This window comes from Sphaeramia orbicularis, chromosome 4, assembly GCF_902148855.1.
Source record: "Sphaeramia orbicularis chromosome 4, fSphaOr1.1, whole genome shotgun sequence".
Taxonomy (NCBI): domain Eukaryota; kingdom Metazoa; phylum Chordata; class Actinopteri; order Kurtiformes; family Apogonidae; genus Sphaeramia; species Sphaeramia orbicularis.
In genome coordinates this window covers 29,701,739-29,715,744 of record NC_043960.1, presented here as the reverse complement: position 1 = coordinate 29,715,744, position 14,006 = coordinate 29,701,739, and the positions used below count along the sequence as shown (strand labels likewise).

The 14,006-nt window shown below is 35.8% G+C and overlaps 1 protein-coding gene across 8 annotated transcripts in view; it reads right to left on the bottom strand.

Moving 5' to 3' along the window:
* The window catches only part of ptprfa (protein tyrosine phosphatase receptor type Fa), a 563,163-nt gene that overhangs the window by 412,308 nt on the left and 136,849 nt on the right, over positions 1-14,006 (bottom strand). The gene's annotated exons all lie outside the window — the stretch shown is intronic.

Here is a 14,006-nt window from a genome sequence, read left to right as displayed (position 1 = left end):
CCTTGGGGTTGGGACCCCAAGTGGGGTCGCCTGGAATTCAAATGGGGTCACCTGAAATTTCTAGTAATTGATTTAACCCTTTCATGCACACTGGTCATTACAGTGGACAGCTGTTCAAAAGTATTCTCTTGTGTATTCATGGATTTTGTTGTTTTAGTTCCATATCAGCCAACACAGTGGACGCTTATGCATCATCCCATACACTGTAATTCATACCATTACTGTAACTTTGCTGCTCTAGGTAAACCTGATCTGCAGTAAGATGTTTGAGAGTAAAAAAACTGCTAATTGTTATTAGACTGTAATTAACAGGGTTTTTTTTGCATATTATCTCCATGCAGGTATGTTAAAATGTGAGAAAATATCAGATTAGCAGCATTAAAAATGTTTTTATTTCATAGTTTTCACACAGTATATCAGTAAATACATGTTTCTTTGGTTCTAAAACTAAATGCATGGAGTCCAGCTGAGTGGACATTTTTGTAACTCCATAAGAATAGGCTGACAAAAAAATCAATAGAATTATTATTTTTATGCCTAAAGAGGGATAAAAACACTCAGGAAAAAAAATCGTGATTAAGGTTCTCATAATTCATGCATGAAAGGGTTAAAAAAAAAAACCAAAAAAACAACAACTTACTAATAAAATATATGGTGAGTTGACAGAGACAATCACAATCCATAAAAGACATGACAAACTGTGAAGCTGAAACTGAAGCACTGTGGTACTGTTTATCTGTCAAATGTTCATTGTGGTTGGTTTCAGATGCTGCAGCTCTTTCATAATTCATAGTTTGAGTTATTGTTTGTTCAGTATTAACTGTCAGCCTTGTAAATACAAGCTGGACTGACTGTACATATTCTGACCAAGTTAAGACATTATATAGACTAAATGTCATCTAAAATTAACATTTATTTGCAACATAGTATAGCAAACTATAACATGATCCAAAACAAATTAATTTTTGTATAAAAAAAAAAAAAAAAGACTCTGTTTTGGATGTATGGGGTCGCCAGAAATTTGTGATGTTAAAATGGGGTCACGAGCCAAAAAAGGTTGGGAACCACTGGTCTAAACCCAGCTCACCAGCCCTTACCTGTGTGCACAGTATGTGCTATAGGAGTGAGCTGTACTTCACAACAGTAACATACACTCATGCATGAGGGATTCAGCTCCAGTGAGAGATAATATTGCAGATAACTTCACAATTGCTGCCCCAGATTACTTTATCAAGTGTGTAAACAGAGCTGTGTGACAGCATGTGCCTAATTTGCTGAGTCATCCACCTGTTATCTGTTATCCAACCCATAAATGACAAAATATGACAAGTTAATTGGGTTTGCTCCTTACTTGAGTCCAGATATTTCAGAAAGTGTGTTCTCTCTAAGTAGACAGCCATTTCCCCGAGGAAAGTGATTTACAGAATAACTACAGCTCATGGCTTTATTTGACCACCCTGAGGACCCTAGAGGAGCCTCCAGTGCAGCTGTTAATTCCTGCAGCAGCCTTAAACAAAGGAGCTGTGGATGTTACAGGACCAGTCAGGGCTATTAAATACACAAATCACCATGCTCATGTCCACTTCAGGATATCAGTGCACAACATAACACTAGAGTTACTGTTTTCCAACAACTTAAAAAGGTGCCGTACAATAGTTTGTACTGAGGTCATACTTTAACCCATTAAGGCCCAAACATTCACCGTTGACCAAAAGCATCTACTAATCTAAACTGTTGATCCTCTAATCCTATCAATACATATAAATAATCGGTGTAAAATACAGTTTGTCATCTTTTCATGGTCAATCCCAGGTTTCAAAGTAAGAGATTAAGGTGCTCAATTTTGTGTTGAAATGTGTTTGTGGTGGGAGTTATCAAAATGGTTAACATTAGCTAACTCAGTTTGTAAGTTAACCCATAAAGACCCAAATATCCACTGGTGACCAAAACCATTTACTAATTAAACTGTTTAATACATGTTGATCCATTAATTCTATCAATACATGTAAATAATTGGTGTGAAATATAGCTTGTCACCTTGCTATGGTCATCAGATATGACCCATTTGGACGTTCAGAGGCTCCGTAGTGAACGCGGAAACACCATCATCTTCTACAACATTGATTCACCAGTAAAACCCATGAAACTGAATCAGTGACAGTGGATGAAGACACCGGGTTTATGTTCAGTTAATGATATATTTCAGACAAAAAGTGACCTCTTCTTTAGTTTTCTCTGTTTTGATAAAATAACCTTTGAATTTACTCTGAGGTTTTACAAAAATCTACATGATCAGTCAATTAAACATAGGAAAAATGTAAAATTCAAAGGATAATATTATAATAAATGGTGATAAATCACTTAGAAAATATTAAATTGAGAAGCAAAAATCATTTGGGAATGTCCACAAATGTCACATTGGGTCCTTATGGGTTAAAACAGAAAAAATAAAAGTCTAATGAATCAAATCTGTACGAGCATTCAGATAATAAGATCCCAGCTATTACACTGGCGACCTCTAATAACCAAAAGAACCAAAGGCTAAAACAATGAAATTAAAATATAAAATGTAATGAACTGCCATTTTTCTTCAGCTATTCAATATCTCCCTTGTCATTTTTGTAGTTTGCAGCTAAAATCATATTAAATCTACTTTCTTTATTCTTAGATGATTGTAAAATGTTAGGACAAACCAGTTTCTGTTTCAGTGGTACAAAAACATGAGTGTTTATTATATTTCTATGGAATTTTGAACATGTTTGAACCTGCTTACAGTTGTGTTTACTTCTCCGTTATGTGTGTCAATAACTGTCTTCTTGTGTCCTGTGGAGGTCAACAAATGAGTGTTATAAAAGGTCTCACCACCTCATTTTTTAACCTGATTGCACTTATGCTAACAACAGAGGAAAAATACCTGATACTCTCATGTCTTTTTCTTAAAGGTAAACAAATCAACAGTATTGGCTTCATGGGGATGACTTTCCGAGGCAGACTGATCGGAATTTGATGATTTAGCATCTGTGACAGCAGGACAGTGACTGTGATGAGTCCAAATAAACAACACTGTGCATCTTTGCATTAATGAATGAACAGCTCACCCAGTAGGACTCAGAGATGTGTTTTTAATAGTTCCTGGACGACACTACACAACAGGGGAAGAAGCTAAATCAGATGTTGGATATCCATACTTGTTCTAACATTAAATGATGGTTTTAGAAGAGTTATTTCACAATTAAACAAAAAACGAAAACAAAACACAAACATCCGCTAATGAAATACTCCCCACCTGGATTTAACTCAGTAAACAGGTAAGAACTTTCATTGGATAATTACTGCAGTGGTTAATGTTTCAGCTGCAACAAGTTATTTAACTTCTGATTAATGCAATGACTAACTTTTTATTTCATGGATAACCATGTCAGATGAAAAAGATGCAACTTCAAAAGGTTCATGACTTGCATGAAGCAAATAAAACAACTAAAGGGAGTGAAACTATTAAAATTTTGTTAACCCTTTATCAGGCAAGTGACTATTTTTGGTAATTTCCAAATACATTAACAGACAGTGACCATTACAATGAGGACACTAGTGGCTTTTCCATTGGACATCTGCGCAAAACTTTACCAATATTTACTAAATGTCAAAAAAGCAGAAGTGCATAATATCGGTTTTTCCATTAAATCCCAAATGCAATGATTTGTTTATTTATTATCGCAAGATGACATGAGAAGTCACTCCATACAGGGTGGGGAAGCAAAATTTACAATATTTTGAGGCAGGGATTGAAAGACAGCGTATGACCAATTAGTTTATTGAGAGTCATGAGAATTTATTTGCCACAAGAAAATGTACATAATAGAAAATGTTTTTATTCTATGTGTCCTCCTTCTTTCTCAATAACTGCCTTCACACGCTTCCTGAAACTTGTGCAAGTGTTCCTCAAATATTTGGGTGACAACTTCTTCCATTCTTCTTTAATAGTATCTTCCAGACTTTCTCGTAATAGTTTTGCTCATAGTCATTCTCTTCTTTACATTATAAACAGTCTTTATGGACACTCCAACTATTTTTGAAATCTCCTTTGGTGTGACGAGTGCATTCAGCAAATCACACACTCTTTGATGTTTGCTTTCCTGATTACTCATATGGGCAAAAGTTTCTGAAAAGGTATGGATAATAGTGTTAGGTATGATTATGACATCAATATATGTTTGGTTTCAAAACAATTGACGTAGTGCCTGCTGAGAAAAAACAACTAAATGTTCATTGTAAATTTTGCTTCCCCACCCTGTAAAAATGGCGACAAACATAAATATCATGTTGATTTACAGATATATTCGTTATTATTATATATTACCCCTCTGTCCCATACTAAATTCAAAAATGATTTGGTTTCCTGGTGTGTTCACACATACCGCACCATGTTTCTTTTAAAACTCTTCTTCTTCGTTTGTTGTAACATCCGTCAACATCTGTTTTTTTTTTTCTCCACATGACACTAGTTGTGGAAAAAGGTCTTTCCATTGCAGTTTTGCATGATATACCAATTTTGCTATGCCCAAAAAACCACCTCTTGGCAGCACAAAAACTTTTAATAAAAAAATGAGAGTTTTTAGGTACATTTTTATGCGCAAGTTATATTCGCGCAATTTGAGGGTAAATGGAAAAGCGACTAGTAAGTCAACAATCTCAGGGCCACTGTGGTCTCCAGGGTCTGTAAGGTCCACCTCTGCATGAACAGTGAGAGTACCTGCTTTGTTTGGTATCATGAAGTAATGGTACTAATGTAAGGAATGATGTTCAAAGGGATAATGTGGATGTGGACAGGGGTCTGGATCAGCACTTATGTTAGTCTAATGTTCTAAAAGTGATGTTCTAATGTTCAAACATATATGATCTTTACACCTTACATGTGTTTTTCTTGTAATTTTTATATATACTTCTTGGATTTTTTTTTTTTTTTAATTGATTTTTCAGAATCAAATAAGCTAACTTCACTGACCTTGATTTTCTACATAGCGATAAAACATACTGAAAAATTTCATAAAAGTAACACATTCTTGTTATTTCTTTAAAAATAATACACTACGGTTGGAATTTTGAATTTCAGAGTATTTCTATGACTGCCCTATAAAGGGTCAAAAGATGCCCTGTGTATGACTAAAACCTAGAAGAGTAGAAGTGAACTATTATCTTCAAGGACAAAACGTGGTAAGAAAAAGTCTTCATTGATTGTGATTGAAGCTCACTTTAATGTTTGGTGAAATAAAAAACTCAGAACTGTGTATAATAGTGAATGTTACAGCATTTCTACATACAGAGGAGAACTCAAGGGATTGAGATGAACCCATAAAGACCTAAATAGTCACTTCTGACCAAAACCATCTTCTGATCTAAAATGTTTAATAACTGTTGATCCACTAATCTATCAAGCCATGTAAATAATTGATTGTCATCTTTTGATGGTCATCAGATATGACCCATTTGGATGTTCAGAGGCTCCATAGTGAACGTGGAAACACCGTCATCTTCTACAACATTGATCCACCAGTAAAATCCATGGAGTTGGATCAGTGACAGTGGATGGAAACACTGGGTTTATGCTAAAAAAGTCACTTTTTCTGCAGTTTTCTCTGTTTCTGATATAATAACCCTCAACTTTAGTCTAAGCTTTTATGAACATCTACATGATCAGTAAATTAAGTATAAGAAAATGCCTGACTTTCAGTGAAAAAAAACACAAAATACAGAGGGTAATATCAGAATAAATGATGATCAATCACATAAGAAAGGTTAAATATAGAGGAAAAATTCATTTGGAAACTGCCATAATAGTAGCACTGGGTCTTTATGGGTTAAAAGTATGTGCTGCATTTAAAAAAAAAAAAACCCACTGAGGATCATCTAAAAGGCTTTTGATTTGCTGGAGAGAATAAAGATTGGACTGTGTTTTGATAGTAAAAGGTCATGTGGTCTGATGAGTCCAGATTTGTTTTGTTCCAGTGAGAAGTGAAAGAAGTAATTACCAATCATGCCTAGTACCTACAGCTCAAGCCTGTGGGGGCAGTATTATGATCTGGGGTAGGTTCAGTTAATCAGGTCTAGGTTCAGAAGTGTTACGTGTCCAAAACTTAGCTGAACCTCAGTATACTGAATGACCATGTTGATAAAAGCAGTACAGACCTGAACCCCATCGAGAATCTATATCGATCAATATGCTGGAGAAAACTTTACACAGCAGTCTGACTTTCCTATCATTAATACACAATGTTAGCCAAAAATGAATGAAACTAACGATGAAAATAAATCTTTCGGTATAGCATACGGGCCATAATCAAAGCTAAAAGACAGTTATTGGTGTAGGGCTGTGAGTGTGGGACTTTTTTTTTTTTTTTTCGGGCCAGGCAGTGTATTAGAACACATAATGACAAGACTTTCCTGACATTTACCCCTTAGAGACCGACAAGAATCTCTGAGGCTGTCTGCCATTCAGCATCTCCAGTCAACGTTAAATAAAAAAGTGAATTTTTGATTTGCTTTTTCTCAGACCTGTTCAATTTACTTTAAAATCACAGTACAAAATTTACACTTTACTTGCAACTCACACATAAGTATATTTTTTTCATCGAAATTTGTACATTTTCCAAATATTTTTGTCTATATATAATCTATTCCGAGAAGGTTAAAGTTATTTATTGATTTGGAAGAAGCCAGTGATGGTGTAACTACATTCACTACTCACTCTGAACGTCCAAGTAAGTATTTCATCATTGAAAAGCTGAGAATCTACACATTACCTGACTTTATAATGTGTATTGATACAATTAGTGGTTTAGAAGTTATGTAATGTTTTAAAACAATACATATAGTAGGTCTGTGTGGGTTAATATAACCCAAAAACACAATTCCTCTACCATACCATACTGTACCGTACCGTAAAGTACCATACCGTACATATCATATCATATCATATCATATCATAAAATACCATATCATATCATATCATATCATAAAATACCATACCATACCACAAAAAAATCATATCATATCATATCATATCATATCATATTATATCAAACCATACCATACCATACCATATCATACCATACCCAGGGTTTCCGCAGGTATCAGTAAATCTAATCTAATGCTTTTTAATGTCCTTTTTAATTCCACTTTAAACAAATTTAATGTCCATGTCCAACTGCAGATACAGTTTTATATATACTTTTATATACGGTTTACCATCGACAGGCTTTAAACAGGTTCTGAATAGTTCCTCCTCCAATCACTTCTGCTGAAACTTACATTTTCCCATTTTTATGACATTTGCTAATATTCTCTCCGCTATTTCGCCACAGCATGCGTACACTCACAGCACATTACATTCCAAGCATCCAGTGTTCTAACTTCGTGCACTGGCCGTCAAAAATAGCCAATTAAAGGGTTCCACCTGTCAATCATCACACTATACTTCCGATCAAAATTATTAAATATTTATATAATCAAAATAAATTGTGAATAGTAATGTTTTTTTCCAAGCGTACTAACTTTTTAATGCCTCTGGAAATCGAATTTAATGCTTTTTAATGTGATTTAAGGCCCTAATTTTTGCAAAATCTACTTAATGACTTTTAATGACCCGCAGCAACCCTGATACCATACCACTTTTATTTGTGTAGCACATTTTATCAACACAAAGTCTCCAAAGTTCTGCACTGAGAACAAACAAGCTTAAATTAAAAATAAATAAATAAATAAATAAAAACATGCTCATAAGCATATGATCAACAATATAATAAATATATAGAATAAAAGACAGTCTGCAAACCACACAATTCTCATGCCAGGTCAAAAGCCACAGCTATCACTGATACAGAGGCAGAAAAAAACAGTTACACACAAGTACAAATCTAACCGTTTGAAATATTAGCAGAATTTATTTGATAAGTTTCAGTGCATAAAAAAAACATTGTTCAGTGTATTTGTATTTGCACATTAAGATTTGATTCTTTGACAATGAGACAAAATAGTCCTCTTATTACTGATACTGAATTTACGTCTTAGCTTTTACTTTTAATGATCTGTTTCTTTCTTTCTTTTTTTTTTTTTTTTTATGAATATTTTAAGTATTTTGTGAACTCTTTTCTAAGAATCAAAATATGTGAGGGTTTTTTTTTTTTCCCCACTGGCTTTTCTTCAAAACTGGAATAACACCGGCTTTGCTTCCCCTCAGTATTAAAACTTGGCTCACTTGAATCTAGGAGTGGTGAATCATTCATAAAAGCGATAAAAGACCAGACTGCCACTCAAACATTTTCCAAATAGCCACAGACAGTCTGTGTTACACCAGAGCATACTGAAAGCTCTACCGCTATTTTGTCTCCGTTACCCACCTTCACTCAATGCGTCCTTAGGTAGGGCATCCCAGATGGAAAACGCACAGGAAGAAAAAAAGGAAAACTAAAGCTCGCACCTTGCTGATACAGAGGGAGCAGCAGTTGACATGAAAACAGCAGGAAAAGAAATCATGGGTTTTGAAAGATGCTGATGTTGAATTAGTGCCTATCAGTGCAACCAGCAGTAGCACTCGGGGCCATAACAAGAGCAGGAGGCTTGTTTGGACTGATGTGCCTCGTTTTGCTGCTCTTCAGTGTCACAATCAAGCAAAAGAGAAAAGTATATGATGTTTTTTTCTGAGGAGAGGAATGCAACTCCCACACGTCTCATCTCTGTCTGCATTGTACTGGCTTCAGCTCCTGCCGTCTCCACCACCTCCCTCCCCTTCATCCCCTTAAGCTCTCTGTCAGTTCACTTCATGACTAATGCTGCACTCTCATTACCCAGAGTCCTGCTGTCGACTCTTCCTTCCGCGTCTTCATCCTCTTCCTCTCTCTCGCTCTCTCTTTCTGTCTCGTTCCTGCCCACTCTCTGTTATTGCTTTTGCTGTTTTTGTATTTCCATTCTCTCTTTTAACACACAGAGCAAGGCCCCAGAGCAGGGCGTCGTGGAAGAGTTTTGATCCAAAAAAAGACCAACCCGGTGTTTGAAAATAGTGACTTGAAATGGTTGATGAAATGAAAGGAGATCTCATTAAGGAATATAGTGAAGATGAGCATTTGTAAGGAGAGAAGCAGAAGGATATACGGACTAGAAGGTCAGGATGTTCTATTCATTCAGAAATGGAACAATAATATACTTTAGTTTTACATTCTGTGCAGCGTTTCCTTGAATTTCAATAAATCTATCAAAGCATAGTAAACAGCTTCTGTCTCAATGAAAATAGACTAATGGCACTGTTTATCGTAATGCTCCCTAAAGGACATGTCATTTCAGTTCAGACATCCTCCTGAGACCCAGCAATGCAGTTTTGTCCTCTGAAGGGGCCAAGAGCTTCACAGCTTTACTTAAGGGGAAAAAAAAAAAAAAAAAAAAAAAAAACGCACTCCGCTGCAAAGGACATCCCATCCGAAAAATATAAAATGTATCTGAAAAACTGTTGTATCATGCTGTTTCTAATCAAGGTAATTATTTTATGTAAAAAAAAAGCCAAAACTTTTACTTTCCTGGGTCTCAGGAGGAAACAGCATCTAATGTATGAAATGGAAAAGAAACAAAGAAAAAAAACAACAACATATATATACACTCAAGGAAAAAAGAAACGCACCATTTTCATTTTCTCGATTTTTTCAGAAATATGACAGTTATTGCAAAATTGCAAACTACAATGAGTTCAGTACTATTCTGAGTCAAAATTAAATGATTGTTTTCCTGGTTCCAGTTGACTGATTTTTAAGAACTGTATTTGTGTATTCCTCACCCATGTCTACTCGTGAGTGAAACTCACAGATGAATTGGACCTCTCCTCAATTGTGCACAACCATTCCCTATAAAAAGACACCAAAATGGAGCAAAAACACATTTGTCTACAATGTCACGACTACTGCAACCGGAGAGAGACCGGGCCACATTGGGCCGAAACCTGTCACGGAGATGTGACAGCTGATTGGCACGGTCCTGTGCAGTGGTTGTAACACGGGGTTAACCAAATCTGGGACAGTCGTTGGAGGAGCTGGTGGTGTGGTAACACTCAGCAAGGCGTCCAACGGTAGAGTGGTGAACTCCAAACACCCTGGCTACGGCCCGTCTGCTCCGTCCAGCTTGAAGCATGCCAATGGCCCGATCTCTCTCCGGTTGCAGTAGTCTTGGCATTGTGGACAAATGTGTTTTTGCTCCACTTTGGTGTCTTTTTGGAGAGGAGAGGTCCAATTCATCTGTGAGTTTCACTCATGAGCAGACATGGGTGAGGAATACAAAAATACAGTTCTTATTGCTAATCAAAATCAATCAACAGGAACCAGGAAAACAATCATTTAATTCTGACTCAGAATAGTACTGAACTCATTGTAGTTTGCAATTTTGCAATAACTGTCATATTTCTGAAAAAATCGAGGAAATGAAAATGGTGCGTTTCTTTTTTCCTTGAGTGTATATACACACACCGATATACCGTAGCATTCTGACCACTGACTGGTAAAGTGATATTCATTCTAATGATTTCATTCCAATGGGACCGGTCAGTGGGTGGGATATATTACGCAGAAAGCAAATATTTAGCCCTCAAAGTGGATTTGTTAGAAGCAGCAAAAATGGGCAAGAGTAGAGATCTGAGCAACTTAGACAAGGGAGAAACTGTGATGGACACATCACAGGGTCAGAACATCTCCAGATCTTGTTCATTCCCAGGGTAAAGTGATTCGTACCAACCAAAAGTATCTACAGAACAACTGGATCTACAGGAACGGAACATTATTACCACCTGTCTAATATTGTGCAGGTTCCCCTTTTTCAACAGAAACAGCTCTGACCTGAGGCCTAGACTCCAGCAGACCTCTGAAGGTGTGCTGTGGTATCTGGACCAAGACATTAGCAGCAGATCCCTGAAGTCCTAGAAGTAGAGAGGTGGACCCCCATAGATCAGATTTGTTTGTCCAACACCTCCCACAGATGATCAGCTGACCTGAGATTGGGATGTCCTTCCTTAGTCCATTGTCGGTCACTACAAAGCACTACAGACCAGGAACCAACAATAAGACCTGCAGTTGTGGAGATGCTCTGACCCAGTCATCACCGTTACTATATGGACCTGGTCAAAGTCACTCAGTTCTCATATTTATGTCTCAATGGTGTTAAATCAACAGGAAAGAAGCGTCAGTGTGGACTAGAGTCATTAACTTTATTTTTACCCTGCCCCCTGATGGGAAAGCAAGGGGTATTGTTTTTGGTGGTTTCTTTCTTTCTTTCTTTCTTTCTTTCTTTCTTTCTTTCTTTCTTTCTTTCTTTCTTTCTTTCTTTCTTTCTTTCTGTCTTTCTTTCTTTCTTTCTTTCTTTCTTTCTTTCTTTCTTTCTTTCGGTGGGTCGGTCGGTGGGTTGGTCGGTTAATGCTCTACCAGCAAAACTATTGGTTGAATTCATACCAAATTGGGTTTATAGATTACCAGTGACCTAGAATGGATCTGATTACATTTTGGGAACAGTAGGGCAAAGTTCAAATTTTTTATGAATTTTTTAACCCCCCCCCATTTACTTATACTGGGCAAAATTTCAAACGTCTGTAGCAGCAAAGCTATTAGTTGAATTCATACCAAATTGGGTTTATAGATTGTCAATGACCCAGAATAGATGTGGTTACATTTTGAAAAAGTAGGTCAATGTTAAAATTTCTTATACATTTTTTTTTGTCTCCCATTTACATATAATAGGTGAAATTTCAATGGTCTATAAAAACATAAATTTTGTTTCAATTTACTTCAAATTTGGCACATACATTAGAGGCAACTGATATGCTGACATCAGCACATGAATAGACATGATGACATCAGCTGGATCAATGCCAAAATAAGCTACAATGCATGTGAGGCGCGGGGTTTGTTGTGCCTGGCACCACTTGTTATTGTAAGATTGTTTTCTTCATAAAACATCATGAGTTCTGAAACACTCAGACATGACTGTTCACCTCAGCTGTTCACCACGAGTTCAATTTACAGCCCCTTTTTTAGATTTAGTTTAACCGTTCATAGTGTAGTAAGTAACTTGTACTGTTATCAATTTATGGTATTTTAAAAATGGGAAGTAAAACTACAAGTTATAATCTTAATCTTATTTTAATAATCTTTCGAAAGAGAAAATTAGAAAAATTAGAATTACAATTGTGAAGATCATTAGGTGAACAAATGTGTAAATAAAACTTTCATTGATCCTTGGAGCTTATTTTTTATAATTTTCTTTAACCAATATACCAAATGTCAGAGGGAAAATAAAATTCCCTTTTAGTCCAAGGAAACAGGGGGATGATGCTAAATTACAGGTTAGTCTACAAACACACCTGCAGCTGCTTGTTTTGATATTTGATATTTCTATTAGTTTAGTTACAATGTTGAAAGATGTTAAAATCTCATAAATAAGACATTTTTCTACCAGCATAAACACCAAAAACAGCACCATTACCTCTTGAGTAACAGATTATGAGGATAATGACAATTTGTATATTTTATTTATTATGAGCATAGGCCAAAGAAAATGAAATGCCTAGCGATTCTGTCCTTGGTGATTTGATACGAGTAGAGCAGCAGAGTTACATCCAGGTCACATTTGACAGAATTTGATCAGTGATGCGTAATTACAGGTGCCAGCCATGTATTTAATACCTCTGCCTGTTGAAAAGCGCCGGGAGTAGACAAACTCTATATTACAGGCTTGATTTTTCTACAGTCTGAAAACACAGAAAGGATGAGATGCAGAAGTCGACTGTCCTGTCAGACCACATGAACTGCTGAAAAGTAATTTTTCCCCAATGATGCTAAAAAACATTCCCAAACTGCTGCACACTTTAAAAAAATATGACTTTGTGATGTTTGAATCACATCTATACATTCATTCTGTACAGTATTCCACCTTTATAGATTTCAGACCATTTTGTTTTTGCATCTCTTATTGATGTTCAACCAATCACAATCATCCTCACAGCTTCGTGAATCCATATTAACAAATATTGTGAATTTTCTTCAAGTAAATAAACAAGTGTGCAAGGATTGTGCACAATAACTTATAGTCACGGAAAAAAATATTAGACCACCCATGTTTTCTTGAATTTCTTGTTCATTTTAATGCCTGGTACAACTAAAGGTACATTTGTCTGGACACATATAATGATAACAACAAAAATTGCTCATAAGAGTTTAGTTTCAGAGCTGATATCTAGACATTTTCAATGTTTTCTTGATAATAACCAAAATCACTTCAGTTCTTCCATCAATATCTATGGCGTTGTACTGACAAAAACAGTGCTTTTAGGCATTCCATGTTTTCTTGTCTGTCTGTTTCAGTCACATGATACACACAGGAGTTAGTACTTGATTGCATAACCATTGTTTTTGATGACTTTTAATGGTCTAATAATTTTTTCCATGACTGAGGAGTTAAAAACAAACCTACCAAATATACATTTATTATGCAAATGATGTTGTGCTAAATGTTTGTGCATAAATCTGTCTTTTCCATCACTCATAGATTGATTTATCCTTGCCAACTCAAAAAATAAAGGTTGTTCCTAACCTGATACCCATAGATGTATGTATAGATGCCAGCTTCTTTACACAAACTTTCAATAACAAAGATAAAACTGTACAAGTGCAAGACCCTGAAAGCTTGAATTTGTTATTTTGTCTTAGGTAGAAAACCTTTGTAAAGCTGACAAGATTTAATGAGCAGCCTGTACTTGGACTCAACATCCACTTCCCAGATATCTGTTACTTTTTTTTAAAGAAAGTACAGACATTTAGGAAATCCCCTTTGTGTAGTTTGGAATTATTAAAAAAAAAAACCAAAACAATAGAATTAATAGAAGGTCATTTTAATTTATCTAAAATTAGTTGTATGAGCAAAGAGATGAAGAAATGGATGGTTTAAGATTATGTTTACATATGTGGACGGATATTCTACAGAGCATC